Source organism: Pinus tabuliformis, chromosome J, assembly GCF_031772625.1.
Source record: "Pinus tabuliformis cultivar Carrire ecotype Pingquan chromosome J, CPIR1, whole genome shotgun sequence".
Classification (NCBI taxonomy): Eukaryota; Viridiplantae; Streptophyta; class Pinopsida; order Pinales; family Pinaceae; genus Pinus; species Pinus tabuliformis.
This window is the reverse complement of record NC_142295.1, coordinates 945,818,904-945,839,867: the sequence shown is the minus strand read 5'-3', so window position 1 is coordinate 945,839,867 and position 20,964 is coordinate 945,818,904. Positions and strand designations below refer to the sequence as shown.

Below are 20,964 nucleotides of genomic sequence, written 5' to 3'. Positions count from 1 at the left end.
CACTCAAAAATGGTAACCATTAATTAGCAAAATCATTAGAAATATTCATTCCTAGATAAATCTTCTTTGTAGATTTCGTAGTACTATACCTCCTAGAGTATGAGGTAAAACTATTTTTGGTGTGTACAACTCTGTAAAATTAACAGGGTAGGTCAATCATTACCTGAGGGGGAACCTTGGGCCTGGTAGACATAAACCAGGGGATGTCTGTCAGTGGAGTAGCCTTAGTAGGCATTGGCCAGGATTTTGTTGTAACTATGTTGCATGCAAGAGGGTTTACTTAAGGGAAAATTCTCCTTACACTGCCTTATCTGTGCTAGCCTAAGAAAGTTGCTCATTCTCCTTTGATAGTTTCAGCGAATTTTTACCTGCTCCAGAAAAAAAACAATCATACTGATACTAAACAGAATAACTACCTCAATCAGGTACCATGTTCCTCGCTCATGGTTGCACCCAACAAAGAATGTATTAGTTCTCCTTGAGGAAGTAGGCGGTGATCCTTCTGGAATTTCATTCGGGACAAGATACGTTGACACTGTTTGCGCCCATGTGTCTCAAGCTCATCCTACTATTAGCTCATTGACATTGCCAGAGCTTCATCTCCAATGTTCTTCAGGGCAACGAATATCATCCATAAGCTATGGAAATCCAATTGGGTCCTGCAGAAATTCATCAAGGGCTCTTACCATGCACTGAATTCAAATTCCATTGTAGAAAAGGTATGCAATTCTTTAATACACTATTTTGATTGAGGGAGATAACAGAAGGTTTGCTAACATAATTTTTTTTTTGTAGGCATGCCTTGGGAAGGAGACATGTTCCATCTATGTTTCCAAATATTTTTTTCGAATCTCCTGTGCTAACAATCTCAAGTCTTTAGCAGTTGAGGGAGTTTACAAATATTGATCAACACAACTTCTAGGCATATTTTCAAATAAATATGTAAAAATATAGCACTCTCTTAAGATAATTTTACATATGGAAGCCTGCAAAAATGATTAATGACATAGTTGAAGACATAAAAGTGTATACACAAAGCTTAACATCTCCACAAAGTCCCAACTTCAAAAACCAACATAAAAGAAACATATTGGAGGGAAAAAATTCTTGAAGTTTCAGATTGCACTATACCTCAAATCCTTCCTTGTTTAGAACAATTATGACATGGATGAAGGCGGTTAGGTGCATCATGATATTTGTATTTAATCAAATTTGTTTTGATAAGTCAAATGTTATTTGATTATGATAATACCTTCCATTCATGAAATTCAATTTATATTCCTTCTAACAACAATCTAACCAGGTATATAGCCTATTCTTGGGTTTCTATGTCATCCTCATCAAATGTCAAACCTTCTTGATATGAATATAGACTTCCCAAAAATGGGATTAATGCACAAACGATCGTCTATCATATCTGAGTCACTTTTAGCTTGCTATGGGTGCTATTATGTGGATCCCTTTCATTATCTAAATAAATTTTCCTGTTAGATTATATTCTATTTTTGAGAAAGTCCAATTTCTTTCTGTATCATTTGTTGCCTGCTAATTTCATCCAGTTGAACTACATAGTGCACCCTTTAAATGTGCGCCACATTATTATTTCCTTCCAACAAGTCAAACAAATCCACCATTCTTTGGGCTTATCTCAAAAGGAAACTTGTTACTGGATTTCTGTACATTTTACACTTTTGACTTAGAAGAAAGTCTAAAGGTTTTATATATATATATATATATATATATATATATATATATACAAGTGATACTATCTTTAGTAAATATAAATTCAACATTCGGAAAACAAAAAAAAAAGAAGAAGAAGAAAGAAGAAGAAGAAGAAGAAAAGAAAAAAAGAAAAAAAAAAGAAACATTAGTTTGGGTTGATCTCAAAAGGAAACATGTCATTGGATTTTTTACATTTTACATTTTTGACTTAGCAGAAAGTCTAAAGGATATATATATATATATATATATATATATATATATATATATATATATATATATATATATATATATATATATATATATATATATATATATATATATATATATATATATATATATAAGTGATACTATGTTTAGTAAAAATGAATTCAACATTCAGAAAAAAAAAAACCAAACAAACATTAGTTTTACATTAGTTTTATTATAGCTTCATCATTGAGGAGGAAAGTCTGATATTCATGTCTTCTCCTATATCTTCAATGGACACTTCTAAAAAAATAATGCTCTACTTCTTTGGAAAATGGCATTGTTGATTCACATCGTTCTTATCTACTTCATCCTCTGGATGCAATTACTCAGATATTTGCCAACTTTTTGGTTAGGACCGATGCCTTTTTTTCCTCTTTGATTAATCATGTGAATGAGAAAAATAATATAGAATATATGGGGGTGTTAGTAGAGCTAACACCAAAAAGTGGTCTTCTTGTAACCAAGAACTTGAACTCATCTAAAATTTCCTCTTTGGATGGACAACTTGTTCAGTAGATCCCAACTAATCAATATCAATCACAACACGTATCATAGCATATGTGAAAAGACCTAACTTAATCCTCTTTAAACAGGATTTGGTGTAACTACCCAAAGTGTTGCCAATATCTTTAACCACTGATAAGTTCCAAATATGAAGGGGTGGATTTGGGAGTTGAACCCAACTAGGATTTTGTTATGGGAAAATAGAAGGATATATTGAAAGTGAAAACCAAGGAGTAACAAAAATAACTACTTAATGCCAAAATTAGGGTCCCTCCTCTAAGGCACTTTGAAAATCAATAAGGTTTTCAAAATAAGTATAAACAAGCATTGGAGTAGAGATAGTCTCAAAATGTTGTGTCGATGTTGAAATTTCATTGTTAATATTAAGTAGAAGGCTATAAACCATTGAATATATAGATTAGCAAAGAGGGTTGGTAAAACGAAAGCAAATGTGTAACCTCCAACTTGAGAACCTCTTTGAATCTCTTCATAATAGAATCATTAGGCATAAAGGGTTTGAAGTGATTGAATTAGATTGATAACAGTGAACCACTTCACTACAACACATAATTGAAACCAAATAGTTGAACATGAAGATAGTTCTTCCATCCATCCATCCTCCTCCTCTGGTTTACATAAGGAGGTACAGAGGGAAAGGTAGTTCAAGACATGGTAGAATGGACAAAATAAGCAAGGGAGCCTAGTAAAGGTGCATTGATTTTCCCATTCCCATGTCGCTATTGTTCCTCAGTTTATGCCTTACGAAGTTTCCTTTGCAACATCTAGTGCAAATACTAGTTTTAATTTAATTATCAATAATTATTTGGTGAATGGTGTTGATTTCACCTCCATGAAATATTTTATAATATTTTTTGTAATATACAAAAATCACAGGTTGAGATTTATCTCTAAAATAGTTATGTATTTTTTTCCTTTAAATTAAATTGATTAATATTGGAAATAATGTTTCCATGGTTTCCATGTTGTCATGACGTGTAATTGTGTGAGCTCCTAGGTTATTAGTTGTATCAACTATTTTTAGTAATCTAGATCCACTATTCTCAGATCTAGAAGTATCATGTATTCTTATATATGTGGTTTCTGTGAGATGAACTGGGCAATGGAGGTTTCTTTTTTGGGGTAGAAAGTTATGTAGCAATGCGATCAACTCATGAGAGATATGAGTGTTGAATCATGGTACAGTTTGGGCTGCAGACAATTGTGAAGAAAAAGGAAGCCCATCCCATCAAGGTATCTGGCAAAAATGTCTCCAATGTGACCATATTCTAGGTGAGGTAAAACTTCCTACGTCAAAATGATTCCAAATGGTAAAGGTCATTGGAGTATATTTCAGATTTTGATCTTATATTCACACCAGGACATGGGTTTGATTTCACTATTTCATAACCTAGTGGTAGTTGTTAATGGTTCTAGTAGTTGAGTTTGTTGAGAAATTAATGTTTTTGGTGATTTTATTGGTGTTTTAATTTTACTAAATGCAGATGGTGTAAAGTGGATTGTAAAATTATTTTGTAGTGAAAAAAAAATGTTTGTATTGGTGAAATGAGTTTAAAAGAAATATTTTATTGGTGAATGGAGTTTAAAAAGTAAAAATAAAAATAAAAATCTATTTGGTAGAATTTTTAATGGTGAAAAAGAGTTGTTGGTAAACATCTAATTCAAAACCATAAGTCACAAGTAGTTTTTAATAAGGGCACGCTAGTGTGACCCGTCATGCTACGAGAGCGTCAACACATGTTATTTTTTACAAGGTCAAGTTGTAGAATTGTCCACTGAAGGCATTCTATACCCAAAATGCTATCCTAGATAATTGATGAAGGTTGTAGAGGGCATGGATTCACAGATGGTGGGAGTTCCATATGATGGTTCAGTGACTTGTTGGACTCTCGGACATTGAGAAGCATAAATTCTGCGAAGCACGCCAAAGATGTTGTGATCTCTATCAATGAAACCCCCTTCCATGAGGAATCTCTTAATAGGTGTGCTACATTTCCTCCCATACATTTCCTTGGCTAATGTCTTCCAACACTCTTGGTAATGAACAAACCAAGTGAACAAGAATGTTATTGGCATTAATATTATTGAAATTAAGTAATACTCAAATGCAATATTTTTTTATCATAAATAAAATATTTCAATGATGTGAACTAAATTATAATTATTTCAATATGAGCAATCTACTCTAAAATATCATCTTTTTGTAATTGAGTATAAAAACGTTTGCCATGTCAATGTAGGTAGGAGGTAGGATATTTGAATTAGTAATACTACTTATGGAAAGATTTTATTTTGTTTGGACGGGGCTGGCGATAGCTAGATTTTGCATCACGAGATCGGTAGTTTCTAGTTTCCTGATTGCGCAGCCGCGATATCTGGTCAAGTTTGTCTTTAGTTAGCACTCCTTGCAAACACATGTTTCGATGCCTGCTATGTTGTAATGCAGCAGCAGAAATAGCATGATCTCTGTCAGCTGTGGGGCGTGGCTTCTGATGGTAATAACGAAGAAATTGACGAGAACCAAGTATCTTGTTTGACTCTGATGTTGTTCCATCTTCAGACTTTCTCTTGATGACTAGTTCAGTACCTCCTAACCCCAACTCGAATTCAACTTCTTTTTGTGCAGCCACTATTTGCGTTTCATAAAACTGATCTAAATGCCTATTTTCTTCTTCATCTCCATCTCCATAGTGTAATTTGCAGTGGCTTTTAGAGATCATATGATTCCTAACAGCTTCTAGGCTTGAAAATGGTTGTCGTTCCTCATTGCAATACAAACAAATGAAACCGTTGGTAACCTGCGATGGCATAAAAAAGGAAAAAGGGAAAAGAGAATAAGACTTCAATTCCAATTCTGAGCTTGAAATTAGTTGAAAGAGGAGAAATAATATGATATAGTTTACATCGTATTCTCATGAAATATAAATAAACATACCTTAACCCCAAGGTAACTGAGTAATCCTCGGGGATCTTTCAAAGATTCGGCATGAGGAATAAAAAGGCCATGCTGCTTGTGCATATGCTCTATACACCTCTCAACGGTCCCTGCATCTGCCCTGAAATCACATATGAAGCAGCGGGTGGCATCCCACTGTGGTGATTCGGAGGAGCTGCTAAAAAGGCCGCTGCCATACATCTGCTTCCTCTTCGACCGTTCATCACGAAAAGCTTGCTGTCTATTTTCAAATAAAGCTTCTGTCACTGGAGGAACGCCAACAGCCTAAGAAATTCAGAATGAGAATGCATTAATAATTTCCGTTAAGGTGAAATACATTTCACAAGTTAAAGTAAAAGACAGATAAATCTTAAAATACTACACTGTCCATTGCATTCTATTCAGAGGCGTGATGAATAACAAATTAATTAATTAATGCATATACCTCTCTATTGAGATTGTAGCGGTGCCATTGAGACTTGCGATGAAATACCTGCTCTTCCTCCTCGTCGAATTGGGCATTGCAGGTGCTGCAGCCAGATGCCATTGTTGTTTTATTAAAATTCAATGGTCCCCTTACTTACTTGGGCTCTGTGAACGTTATATACTTCCTTCACTCTCACTCTATGCTTTTGAAAATAGAAAACTGCCCTTTGATTTATACCACATTGGCCTTTCATGTCCGGAAACGTCAGGTCATCACGTCTGACCTTTCACGTCGGCCGGAACGCATCCTCATTACTAGTAAAAATGTACAACAATCCCACTCGGTGATTAAAGTGCTCATCGACTATAGTTATTCCTTCATAAGATTATGATCCTCACCCAATAAGCAAGATATCCAGTCTTCCTAAGGATCAAGGAGGCATCCTCAACCATATTGTGGCCTCATACCGACTACGTTTTACAAGTGCAAATCTAGTGGAATGTTTTTTTTTCTTTCAATTCCACTAAATTAAGTAAATTAAAAATATGTTTTTTTAAGTTTGATTTTTTTTTAATATTTTAATTGAATATTTATTAATATATAAATCAATTTCACATAGGTAATTATTCTAAATTAATTTTCATTCTGCTTAAAAAATTACAAAAAATTCTCAAATTATTTATTAAAAAACAACATTGCAGGTATGTTAAAACTCACTCTAAATTGAGCTTGAAAAACTTGCTTTAGAGACAACCTACTAAAAACAACATTAAATTTGTGCTCGATTTATTTAAGAGTTTGTATGTATGGCATGTTCATATGACCATATGAAATTGTTCCATATGATTGTACAAAATTGTACGATATCTATATGGAAGCATGCATTGTCAAAAATGCATCTTTCCTTGGTTCTCCATCTATCTCTCTCTGTCTCACAACTTGCTCAATTTCTCAAGTTTGTGTGAAAACCACTATCTCGACCTATCTTTATACTTTCTGCCAAGACCAAAGCCCTAATATATTTTTTAGTTTACTTCTATTCCATGTCATGCATGCATGAAATATAGCTTTATAGACTTATTTCAGCTAAATATGAGATTCACTTTTTTTAATAAAGTCAATTCTCAAATAAAATTACTATTTTAAATTTGCTTTTTCCAAAATATTTGAAATGACATCTTCTTTGTTCACACTAAACCTATGTAGAGATTCCTATTCAAGCAATAATTCTAAAAGCTTCTTCTTAGTGAGGAAGGAATTATGTATCAATCCAAGTCTACTTTCGAATTCATCAAACTTCCCTCTTGCCAAGTGCTTGGTAAGAATATTTAACTATTAGTTGATATGTGGGAATATACTAAAGCTTCTTTGCTCCCTTCTAAACACTCTCTCATATTAAGTTCCAAAACCTCTTAGAAGAAAATTTATAGTGAAAATGTCAAGTGACCTATTTACCCCATAAATTACATTTTGGCTTCAACCTTAAAATTCCGTGAATGACCCCAAATCTCTTCCTCCGCTTCTCTTTTGCACCTCAAATCTCTACACTAAACTCCATGAATGACTCCTTTTATCCAAAAGAGCCCATTCAAATCTAAGTAACACTCAAGTTTAAGATAAAGCAATTCTAAATATAATAAAAATGTAAATTATTTCAACACTATACATGTATATTAATATTAATATGTAATGTGTTAATATAAATATATCTAATTGTGCATAACGTGTAATTAATACTTGTTCCATGCAAAATCCTTCACCATCAACACACACAAGGGTAAGTAAAAAATTTCACTTATAAGTGCCAATGAAGCCCAAAAAATGACCAGTTCTAGAAAGAAGTATGCTTTATTGTTTTTAAGAGAAAATCAATCAATAGAAGAGTCAGTGAGAGAATAGTCATCCATGGAGGGGTGTACTAAAAACCAAAACAACAACTAGAAGAGTTGCTACAAGAATACGAGGATGTTTTCTAGGAACCTAAAGGGTTACCACCCAAGAGAGAAGTGGAACATGAGATGCATCTATTGCCAGAATCCCCATTACCAAACATTGGGGTGTATAGGTAGTCTACTATAAAAGCAAGTGAGGTGAAGAAGAAATTGTGACAACTACTAGAACATTGCACCCATCCTAATGGATATGGGCTTGTATGATCATGAACTTCCAATCCCAATTTGTTGACTATCTTTGCCACAATGATATTTTCCTGTGATCCCAAGTTAGATAAAGCATTAATCTTTGTCTTCTTGACTTGTATCTTTATGTGGAATAGTTTGGTAATTTCCTTCTCTTCCTTTACCCCATAAATTACATTTTGGCTTCAACCTTAAAATTCCGTGAATGACCCCAAATCTCTTCCTCCGCTTCTCTTTTGCACCTCAAGTCTCTACACTAAACTCCATGAATGACTCCTTTTATCCAAAAGAGCCCATTCAAATCTAAGTAACACTCAAGTTTAAGATAAAGCAATTCTAAATATAATAAAAATGTAAATTATTTCAACACTATACATGTATATTAATATTAATATGTAATGTGTTAATATAAATATAACTAATTGTGCACAACGTGTAATTAATACTTGTTCCATGCAAAATCCTTCACCATCAACACACACAAGGGTAAGTAAAAAAATTTCACTTATAAGTGCCAATGAAGCCCAAAAAATGACCAGTTCTAGAAAGAAGTATGCTTTATTGTTTTTAAGAGAAAATCAATCAATAGAAGAGTCAGTGAGAGAATAGTCATCCATGGAGGGGTGTACTAAAAACCAAAACAACAACTAGAAGAGTTGCTACAAGAATACGAGGATGTTTTCTAGGAACCTAAAGGGTTACCACCCAAGAAAGAAGTGGAACATGAGATGCATCTATTGCCAGAATCCCCATTAACAAACATTGGGGTGTATAGGTAGTCTACTATGAAAGCAAGTGAGGTGAAGAAGAAATTGCGACAACTACTAGAACATTGCACCCATCCTGATGGATATGGGCTTATATGATCATGAACTTCCAATCCCAATTTGTTGACTATCTTTGCCACAATGATATTTTCCTATGATCCCAAGTCAGATAAAGCATTAATCTTTGTCTTCTTGACTTGTATCTTTATGTGGAATAGTTTGGTAATTTCCTTCTCTTCCTGTTGTTGAACACTACTTAGGTTCACCTCCTTCTGCATTGATGTATAGATGATATTCTCATCCACGTCCGAGCTATTCTCAACCCGGTTACTTGAATCAGTGGCCATGAGATTCTTCTTCTTTATATCTTTCTTTTTTATCTTCAAGTTAAGCTTTGGATGCAACTTGCAACACTTTACCTTTGTACAACCATCAATCTTAAAATTATTGTAGTGGTTGTTGGGATGTTTGCACTGGTGACTTGTGGCTTTCATCCTTTTATATGTTCACCCTTTCCACTTCTTCTTTCCCTCCTTAGAAGCACCTTGGTGCTCCTTCTGCTTCGAACCACTTGATTTCCTTTTCTTCTCGCTTATGTTCTCTAGGTATTGTTCTTGTATGTAAGCTTTGTCCATCGATCTAGATTTAAAAAACATCAATTACTTTTGTAGGTGGTTGTGTAGACCCATCAAATACTTGAGGAGTACATGTAGGTTGTTTGGGGAGATACCCAACATTATGGCCATTTTTTTGAACTCTATGGACTACTCCTATACCATCTACCCTTTCTTCTACCTAAAATAGTGACACCAGATCCACTGGTCCTCTATGTACCCGACAGGGTAAAATTGTGAATTTATGAGGCTTTTGAAACCCTCCCACTTAGTCTCTAGAGGATATTCCTCCAACCTCAAGGTTTTCATGTTTCTTACCCACAAAGTTAAGGCATGGCCCTCTAATTTCAACCAAGTAAATGAAATCTTATATTCCTCCTCTATATGATGAACACTTAAATATAATTCTAATTGCTACAACCAATGATTTAGCTTCAGAGTGTTAATCTCACCTTGATACAAATTTACTTCTACCTTTTCCTCTATTTTGAATAGGGTGTTGTAGCATCTTTGTTTTTGATAAGTTAGCCTTTAGTTAAAAAAATCAAAAATACCATTGTAAAATGATAAGCTAGGGTATGGACCAAAAGGAAAATTGAAAATAAAAAATGATAGGAATTATTATTATTTTAGGTCCATATCATATAAAATTTTAGGGTAGTTTCTCTAAAAAAGGAAGGCAAATGATAAAATGTTAGATAAGCAATAAACAAAAGATATTTGCTTTAGAAAATAAAAATTAAGGTTGCTAGTTCAAATGCGCCTTTGAAATTTGTTATTTAGTTTAAATAATGCTTAAATTCCTTAATCGAGGTTTAATTATGTTGATAAACTTTATTATCTTGCAAATAATCAACAATGCATGATTTTATTATAAAGTCGGAAGCGAAAAAACGTCACATCAATTGCCATTTAAGCGCCCTCTAACTTCCGATGGTCAAGATCAACCCCACCAAGATCAACGATGGAGGATCCATTTCAGGCCCCCTTCACTGTTTTTAGTTAATGTGGGCAAGACCCCCCGCAAAGGTGGTTGTAATGGCCACTCTTTTTCTCTCACGTGGAAACACGACATGATTTCGGGTCCCCTTAGCCCAAAATCATGACCCACTCACCATACCCCCTGAAATCCACCAGCGGTTTTGACCTGTCAACTCATTCATCCCCGCGCCTTCCACATCTGCTTTACCTCATTCATTTCCATGCCGCCACCTCATCCACTACCTGACGTATTTGTTATTTTCCGTCCACTCAGTTACTGTTGTGTAGTGATCCATTACACTACTCTCGTCCTGTTGGCCATTAAATCCTATAAACCCGTTATAAAATTACCACTCATGTAATAAATATCCTATGGTAACATTTAAATGGTAAATTGTAAATTACCTACAAATAACCCGTTTAAGTGCTGCAAATCATTTTCTTTCCTCTGGTCCTATTTCCTGCTAATTCCCTTCCTCTGTAAATCGCCCCTGTTGAAAAAGTAGTTGCAACCTTTCATCATCCATCTCAATACACTTTAAGCTCATCTTCCATCGTAATGGATCCCATAGCCAAAACCCAGAAAATCGTTGAAGAAGCAAGCCCCTCCATTGCCCCCGCTAATCTAGAGCGGATTCCCTTGGCTGATGCCCTACTTAAAGTTTCATATTGTGAGTGTAAATTCGATTTTATCGAATTGCACCCATGGTTAAAACAAAAATACATTGATCAGGGGGATCAAATCAGGTTCTGGGAGACTCATTTTCCTCTTTTTTCATTCCCAAAAACTCATAGCTTCCCAAATCTGATAACTTGGTGCCAAGCCCATTATGACTCTATATAGAGAGTAGCAATGGCTCAAAATGGAGACATGTTGATTACCATTAATGCTCAGAACATCAACTAGATGTTAAAGGTTCCCTCTTCTGATTCCCTGAGCTTTTTCTCACCAGCAACCCTCCTTGATCTTTACAACAAACTCACCTTTCCACAGAGAACTGCCATTTTTGAGATTTTCTTATCTGAAGATGCCCAAATGCCTAAAAGAAATCCACCCTATCCATCTTCTGATTTTCCTGAAGCCACCAGACATGTTACCTCTTTACTATCCTACCTCCTAGGGTATGAGAATGATCACAGTGTAGATGAATCCATTTTTGGATTCCTCTCCATCTTCAGTGTAGAATTTCAGCCAACATTCATGTTTAATTACAACCAATTCTTAGCTGATAATATTCATGAACAACTAATCCATTTCACTACTCAAGGAGTATTCAGATACTCCTTTGTGATTATTCATATGTTTTTATTTCAGAGAGGTGATTTATTGCCTATTCAACTTTAGAAGCAGGATGATCAAGGGATGGATCAATCAGTGATCCATTGGACAGAGTTAATTAGAGCCAATTCAACAAAGTGTACCTCTTTAGACTTCATTGACGTTTTCATTCATCCAGTTCTTCAACTTATCAACAGTCAGGCAGAACCCAGGACTAATGAAGAAATCAAAAAGAATTTGCACTTATCTTATCAGAAAAAGACATGTGACTGGTATTTATACCAGAATTATATTGAGATCGGAGTCTATGGTAGTGAGTTAGCTCCCTACAAACTACCTAAGTATGTGATAATGAGAATTTTCTCATTGGAATACATAAGGAAAATGATTGACATGGATGAGCTACATTTTGTTTCAACCAAGAAGAAGTCACAATTCAAGCTCAAGGCCCAGATAGGATCCTTTATTTGCAATACCAGGTCTGCAGGTATGAAAGTTGATCAACTGTTAAAATATATGAACTTCAAGCTTAGTTTTACTTGGTCTTATGATCCTTTTGGGATCATTTCAGCATTAAGAATTCAGTTGAAGTCTACACCATACAACCACACTCCTAGACCTGAATTAGAGAAATACATGAACCAGGAGGAGTGGTATGAAGGGACTCTACAGGAAGCAGATGAAAATATTATTTCAACACCATAGGTGAACACTCTAGTGACAAAGACAAATCCACTAAAGAGGACCAGGGAGGAGACTACATTTGATACAACCCTGGTTAAAGATTTCATTATTCAACCAAAGAAGCTGAATACAGGATTGATTATGTCATCAGGTAGCAGGAAACTAGACTTTATTGATCTTGGAGATCAAGAAGAAGCCTCATCAATAGGGATGACAGATCCCAGTTATTCTTTTTTGAAACCTATGGAAATAATCCAATCTATAGAGGCCAGCACTGCTATCTGAAATTTAAAGTAATCATATCTCCTTACTATTCTTTCTATACATCTTGTCAATTTAAATCACTATGTGGAGTTAAATAACAACCCTTTGATTATCTATTAGTACTATCTAAAGGGTTAAATTCATCATTCTTATAATTTGTTTTATGTATTGGTCCTCCATAAAAACCCAAAACCCAAAACCCCAAAACAAATATCTTAGATGCTCTGGCATGATCAATTGACCATTATCATCTCAGAGGTACAACATAGGGATTATGAATGGTTCACATCACTTAAACTAAGTTAATTTTTTTTTTATTCCTTCTTCGACTCCTTTATTTCTTCTCGATATCTTGATCTCCCCTCTAATTGGGGAACCCCATTATTCTCTGAATATTGATCTTATTGGTTAGGGATTCCATGAGGAGGCTCACAATAAATTTTATATCTACAACTTGTGCTTCTTTTCATGAAAACCTCTCCTTGGAGGGATTGGGAGGGTTATTCACAAATTTCTTGGCCATGACTAATGTTTTGTGACTTTCGGCTTAATTGATATGGATCCCACGCAACTCCCCATAGTATACCTAGAGAAACCTGTGTTGATACAACATGAACCATAAACTATCATGGATATTCCACATGACAATTCTTCATAATAGATCTACTAAAATATTTTGTCTATGAGGTTTCTGCGAGTTTCATCATTATGTAGATCTTCTGGATACATCGCATTAGGTTTCTTTCTGATCGACATTTTGAACCAGCAACGGTGGTTCATCTTCAGGATGTGAAATATTATAGAAAGACTGTTCTCATTTTTCTAAATAAATAGAGATGAGATGCTAAGCCGATAGATATGAGATTTAAATTTTATTTATTTATTTTTAATTTTTAACTTTTTTTATTATGTTTTAATTATAATTTTAATAGTTTTGTGATATTATGCTAATTTAATTACATTTTGTGACATATAGGGATTTTAAATTCATTATATAACTATTATTATCTTAATTAGGGTTACTGTCATTTATGACAGTAACCCTAATTAAGATAATAATAGTTATATAATGAATTTAAAATCCCTATATGTCACAAAATGTAATTAAATTAGCATAATATCATAAAACTATTAATATTATAATTAAAACATAATAGAAAAAAATAAAAAAAATTTAAATCTAATATTTGTCGGCTTAGCATCTCATCTCTATTTATTTAGAAAAATGAGAACAGTCTTTTTATAATATTTCACATCCTGAAGATGAACCACCGTCGCTGGTTCGAAACGTCGATCAGAAAGAAACCTAATGTGATGTATCCAGAAGATCTACTAAAATATATTATAAAATCTGAAATCTACATTATCAGGGTTTATTTTCCTTAGATTTTTAGATCTATTAACTATTGTTTATTCTATATAAACACAAATTATAATTATGAAAAAAATATACAACAAGAAAATAAAAATTTGCAAACGGAAATTGACACAAGTTATATATCGAGAAACCCTTTTGAGAGAAAGCCTAGTTGGAAGGTGAGGCTACCCTGCTCTCTTTCTTTGAATTGAAAATGTATGCAAGTACAAAGAAGTGAGGCATGTGGCTCGTGGGTTTCTACAGTGCTCAAATTTTCTCTAATTTATTTGTCTATCCTTCTCTTCTACTCTATTTTTCTATGGAAAAAAATGCACTAGAATAGAATTGAACCCCTTTCCTCCTAGTGGCTCAGTTATAACACAATTCGCTAGCCTACTAGTGGTTAGTTTTGACTCCTTCAACTCTTAACTAAAGCTATATTATTGAACCTTATATTGTATTCTTCATCATGATAATGTGACTAGCCCCTTTTTCATGAATAATGGGAGTTGAAGTGGCATCCTCTTGAATTATTGTGGTCAAAACAAGAAAGTCAAAGTTTCAGTGGCATAAATTTTGCATACAAACTCTGATTGAGGCAATTCTCACACCATTGGAAAGGTATTTTTGTATAGAATAGAATAAAAGGATTTTACACTTAAATGAAAAAATTTCACCCCAAAAATATTGTTTTATACCTTAAATTGCTCTTGGAAGGTTTCAGACCCAAATTTTCCAAATTGGGTCCCAATGGTAAAACTGGTCCTATGAGTTGATTCCTCCACTTTTTTGTAATCCTCCCTCCCAACCGTAGGAATAATCCCATTGATCCAGGTGGATATTGGTGGCCACCTGCCAAGTCCACCTGGACCCCCACCATTGTCTTTCTCAGCACTTTCAGTTTCCTTAATTGTAGCACAGTTTACTATTTTTAGCAGTTTTTCGGGTCCTGAACTTCCGGAGCCGTTTTGAGGCCCTAAACGACGTTTTTTTGGGAATCTGGGGCAACATGGGTCCATGGACCGATGTTGCCTCCCAAAGTGGTAGTACTCGGATAGATCTTTCTAACGAGCTATCGTACGCGTCAAACGGAGATCGTATGCCAAAGTTACAACCCCGGGAAATTGATGTACCAATTTACCCAAACGGGGCCCACAATTTGGCGTTTCATCTTCTAGGGTTAGGTTTCGGGATGTGAAGGGTTTTCCATTGTTTCTCAACAATAAATAGGCCTTCGAGCCTCATTGTAACACAGTTCAGAACAGTTCAGAGGCATGTAGCCATCACATCTCTTCTCAGAGATAAGCTACCATCGCCCTAGCTGGTTTATTTCCATTTCTGGTTGTAAGCATATTTCAGTATTTTCCATTAATGAAATGAAGTATTATTTCTGCTGCATCTCTGTGTATATGGTTATCTCTGTAATTTGTTGCGTTCCTGTTTAAATCTGGATCAGTGGTATCAGAGCGGTCTGCTTTTTCTCTGTTTTTCTTTGCATGTCCCCAACAAGGTCGGGATATAAGGAGTTAGGGCTTGAACTGGTTGAACCTTTGCAAGACCAGCCTCACAAATCCCGACGGCCTCCCATGGCGGACGAGAAGAAAGACGAGGGGGCAGGAGATCCCATCAAAATCTTGCTCGAAGAAGCCCTCGAGCGACAACGGAACGCGATGAGGGACAGCTTTGCCCAGATCCTTCAGCGGCTACCCAGAAGCAACGCATCGGCTTCCAGCAGCTACTCTGGAAACGCCACACCCTTTAAGGTACAAGTTAATTTTGAAATCCCCATATTCGAGGGTCAGATAGACGCAGATGCCGTAGATAAATGGTTAAATCTGCTAGAGGGTTATTTTTCTGTTCATGAATTTTCGAGTCGGGAAAAGATTGTTTTTGCTCTTCTCAAAGCACCCCCCCACGTCAAGGACTGGTGGGAAACCTACTGCGAGCAGAAGGATGAAAGTACTGGCTCACTATTTTCAGCCGCACCCACCTGGGATTCGTTCCGGGATGCCATCAAGGAGCAGTACTACCCTGTCGGAAGCTATGAGGATGAATACATAAAGTGGACCACACTGCGGCAGGGAAGGGACCAAGACGTGCCGGAGTTCACCAATCTTTTCCATACCCTTCGCACAAAGTTGGGTATCAAGGATTCGGAGCAACATTTGATACTCAAATACCGTGGCTGCCTGCACAAGTACATCCAGGAAGAAATACAGTTCCTAAACATCCCCTCGCTCGGCGCAGCATACCGATATGCCGTCAAGGTCGAGCAGAAGTTTAAACAAAAGAAGCGAGACTTTGGATCTGCGAATCTAAAGCAGGGGAAAGGTGCCCCTAAACCACAGAACAAAGGACAAAGCCAAGGCGGGACAGCCCAAGACAACCAGCCGAAGCTGCAAGCAAAGAACAGCGCCGCGAAGCCGAGAAAGGACACTGGAAAATGGTGCGAGTTCCATAAGAGCTCCACTCACAACACAAGTGAGTGTCGGGCCAAGCAGTCACTGGTGGCTGAGCTAAAGGTTTCAGAATCAGATGCATGTTCCGACTCTGAGTCAGAACCCGATAAGGGGTATGAAAAAGGGAAGAAGATCATTGATGCGGATCCCAGCGCCACTGTTGCTACCGCAAAGATCCAGAAAAATGAACCCGAAGATCCAGAGGAGGAGGAGCGTCTCTTCCACTCCCAGATGTGGGTAAAGGGCTCCCCGATACAGTTCATTGTTGATAGCGGGAGTCAAAAGAACCTCATTTCGGCAGAGGTCGTAAAGCGGTTGGGCTTACCGACCACAGCACATCCACAACCATACACCATTGGGTGGCTTCACCAAGGACGAGATCTTCGCGTGAGCCAGCAGTGTCGCCTTCCATACAACATCAAGCCCTTCACGGATGAGGTATTGTGTGACATTGCTCCCCTTGAAGTTTGTGATGTATTACTAGGACAACCATACTTGTGGAAGCGACATGCTGTGTATGAATCAAGGCCCCGTGCTGTTATTATTACATTGGGAAATAAGTTGTTCAGGATACCAGAGGTAGCACCACCTGCCGCCATCTCTTTGATTACTGCAAAACAATGCAGTAAGATCATTTCCAAAATCAGGAAATTTGTTTTCCTGATGATACGCCCTCAAGGAAAGAAGAAGATAGTGGCCGCGGCCTCCAAACGGGGTCCCTCTGCACGACAACTACAGATGGACAAGGTTGTGGAGGAGTACGAGGACATCTTCACCTCCCCGGCAGGGGTTCCTCTGCACTGTCAAGTCAAGCACTCCATCGATCTGACCCCAGGTGCGCCGCTACCCAATGGACCAATTTATCGGCGCTCCGTTCTGGAGAACGATGAAATCAAGAGGCAGATTCAGGAGCTCCTGCAGAAAGGTCAGATCCGTCCGAGTTCATCGCCCTGTGGGAGCCCGATCGTGTTGGTACAGAAGAAGGATGGGACGTGGAGACTCTGTATTGACTATCGGGCGCTGAACAAGATCACTGTCCGTAATAGGTACCCGATCCCGCGGATTGATGACCTCCTAGACCAACTAAAGGGGGCGAAATATTTCAGCAAGATCGATCTGAAGTCAGGATATCACCAGGTACCAATCGAACCCTCCGATGTGTGGAAGACTGCCTTCAAATCCAAGGAGGGCCTCTTCGAATGGTTGGTCATGCCTTTCGGATTGACGAATGCTCCTGCAACCTTTATGAGGCTAATGGATGACATCTTGCGGCCATTCACCAACTCCTTTGTAGTAGTATACTTGGATGACATTCTGATCTTCAGCCAGAGTTGGGAAGAGCACCTCCACCACATCCGACAGGTTCTCCAAACACTGCGGCAACACAAGCTATGTGCCAATTTGGAGAAATGCACTTTTTGCATGACCCAGGTTCAGTATCTAGGATACATCATTGATGAACAGGGGGTGCATGTCGATCCAGCCAAGATCCAAGTCATTCGAGATTGGCCCTCTCCAACAACTCTAACAGAGTTCCGCAGCTTTCTAGGTCTTGCCAACTTCTACCGCAGGTTTGTGTTGGGGTTTTCTCATATTTCTTGGCCCTTGAGTCAAGTCACCAAGGGCAGGGTGAAAGCAAAATTCTTTTGGTCTGAATCTCAACAGAAGGCATTCAGGGAGTTGAAGGATCGCCTCTGCACGGCACCAGTGCTCGCGTTACCAGATTTACAACAACCATTTGAGGTCGAGACAGATGCCTCTGACTATGCTATTGGGGCAGTCCTTACTCAACATGGACATCCAGTGGCATATCACAGTGAAACACTTTCAGACACAGTCCGGAAGTACCCCACTTATGATAAAGAGATGTATTCCATTGTACAGGCCTGCCGACAATGGAAGCATTACATTTTGGGGAAGGAAACGGTCATCCACACAGACCACCGACCTCTGCAGTTCATACAGACCCAAGGGAAATTGCAGAATGATCGCCATCAGAAGTGGTCTACATACCTGCAACAGTTTCACTTGAACATCAAGTATAAAAAGGGCAGCACCAATAATGTTGCAGATTGCCTCAGTCGGCCACTGATCATGGCGCTAACCACCGTGCTCAACTCTTGTGGGCACGAGACTTCTGATTGGCCACGTCTCTACAAAAGCGACCCAGAATTCGGCCACACATACCAGACACTCTTGGAGGGTCGGCATGTTGCAGATTTTCACCTCTAGGATGCCCTATTATGCCACCTCGGTCACCTTTGTGTTCCTTCAAGCGAGCGTGCCAAGATGATTTGGGAAGCACACTACAGTCGGACTGCTAGGCATTTCGGGGTCGAGAAAACAGTGGCGGTACTGCAAAATTATTTCTATTGGCCGAATCTTCGACAGGATGTTGGGAAGTACATCCGATCATGTACTGCCTGTGCCATTGCCAAACCGACCATTAAGAAGAACAGCCTCTATACCCCGTTGCCTACCCCTAGTCGACCTTGGGAATCCATCTCCATGGATTACATGTCAGGCCTTCCTTCCACTAAGCATGGAAATGATTGTGTTTTTGTGGTCGTCGACAGGTTCTCGAAGATGGCCATTATGATGGCCTGCAAGAAGAATATCACAGCAGAAGCCACTGCTAAACTCTTCTTTGAACGAGTGTGGGTGCACTTTGGGATCCCACAGTATATCATCTCAGATCGGGACAGTCGGTTTCTCAGCACATTTTGGTCCAGTCTCTGGTCAATGCTCGACACCAAACTCACGAAGTCCACAGCCTTCCATCCTCAAACTGATGGCCAGACAGAGGTTGTCAACAGGATGATTGTGCACATTCTGCGCATGTATAACTCAAAGCATCCACGCACATGGGACGAGAGCCTCCCCTATGTTCAGCACAGCTACAACCGAGCTCTTCACAGCTCCACTGGCCATAGCCCTTTTCAGGTGGGTTTGGGATTCCAGCCACTATGCCCCATTGATGTGGCCATGCCACTTGCAGCTCCTCACATGAATTCAGCTCATGTCCAGTCCGAAACAGATAAGGCCACCAGCTTCATTGAGCGCATCCAACATATTCGCCAGCAGGTCCATGACATTCTTGAGAAATCCAATGCCAAGTACAAGCAGCGACATGATCAACACCGGGTGCCACACAAGTTTCAGGTGGGCGACAAAGTCTGGTTGCATTTGCAAAAGGAACGCCTTACTGGAGCCTATCGGAAATTGAGACCACTCCGATATGGTCCTTACACCATTACTAAGGCGATGGGAGACAATGCATTTGAGCTCAGCATTCCCCCATTCCTTGGCCTACACCCAGTGTTCAATGTGGACCGCCTTCGGCCATACTTTCCACCATTGCTAGACACATCCGACATTGCAGAACAGCTCAAACCTACAGAATTAAATCCAGATTGCATGGAACAAGCTGCAACTGATCGGATCATGGACACACAGATCAAGAACACTCGCCAACAGAATATCCAACTGTATCGAGTTGTCAAAGCAGGCCAACTCCTTCAGCAGGGCAAGTGGCTCACCAGGGAACAAGTTCAGCAGAAGTTTCCTCATCTCATGGAGGAGCTCAACGCAATGGGGACCATTGCTTCCTAAGGGGGGAGGAATGATCCAGGTGGATATTGGTGGCCACCTGCCAAGTCCACCTGGACCCCCACCATTGTCTTTCTCAGCACTTTCAGTTTCCTTAATTGTAGCACAGTTTACTATTTTTAGCAGTTTTTCGGGTCCTGAACTTCCGGAGCCGTTTTGAGGCCCTAAACGACGTTTTTTTGGGAATCTGGGGCAACATGGGTCCATGGACCGATGTTGCCTCCCAAAGTGGTAGTACTCGGATAGATCTTTCTAACGAGCTATCGTACGCGTCAAACGGAGATCGTATGCCAAAGTTACAACCCCGGGAAATTGATGTACCAATTTACCCAAACGGGGCCCACAATTTGGCATTTCATCTTCTAGGGTTAGGTTTCGGGATGTGAAGGGTTTTCCATTGTTTCTCAACAATAAATAGGCCTTCGAGCCTCATTGTAACACAATTCAGAACAGTTCAGAGGCATGTAGCCATCACATCTCTTCTCAGAGATAAGCTACCATCGCCTTAGCTGGTTTATTTCCATTTCTGGTTGTAAGCATATTTCAGTATTTTCCATTAATGAAATGAAGTATTATTTCTGCTGCATCTCTGTGTATATGGTTATCTCTGTAATTTGTTGCGTTCCTGTTTAAATTTGGATCACCCATCTACATGGAAGATTTTAACTTCAGTTAACCCAACCTCCATTATATCCTCATGGAAGTTGGGATAAATTCCTCAATTACCAAAGTTAGCATAATTAACTTTGGCCTACAACATCGCATTCAACTTGTTAAGATATTTCTGGTGATATAAACTTTTCCTTGGTCTGACCGTTGGACTGATATTTATTCCCAGTTTATTTCTGGGCCCGAAAATATTTCCACATCAACAAGGTTCACCACATGGTTTCCAAGTGCCTACATGGAATTTTCACATCTCCCATGGCCAACTTGGTCCCACTGCATCATCAC

The 20,964-nt window shown here is 38.2% G+C and overlaps 1 pseudogene; it reads right to left on the bottom strand.

Moving 5' to 3' along the window:
- Positions 1-4,766: 4,766 nt before the first annotated feature.
- LOC149229910 (cytoplasmic 60S subunit biogenesis factor REI1 homolog 1 pseudogene) lies at positions 4,767-5,978 on the bottom strand (annotated as a pseudogene).
- Positions 5,979-20,964: the final 14,986 nt, after the last annotated feature.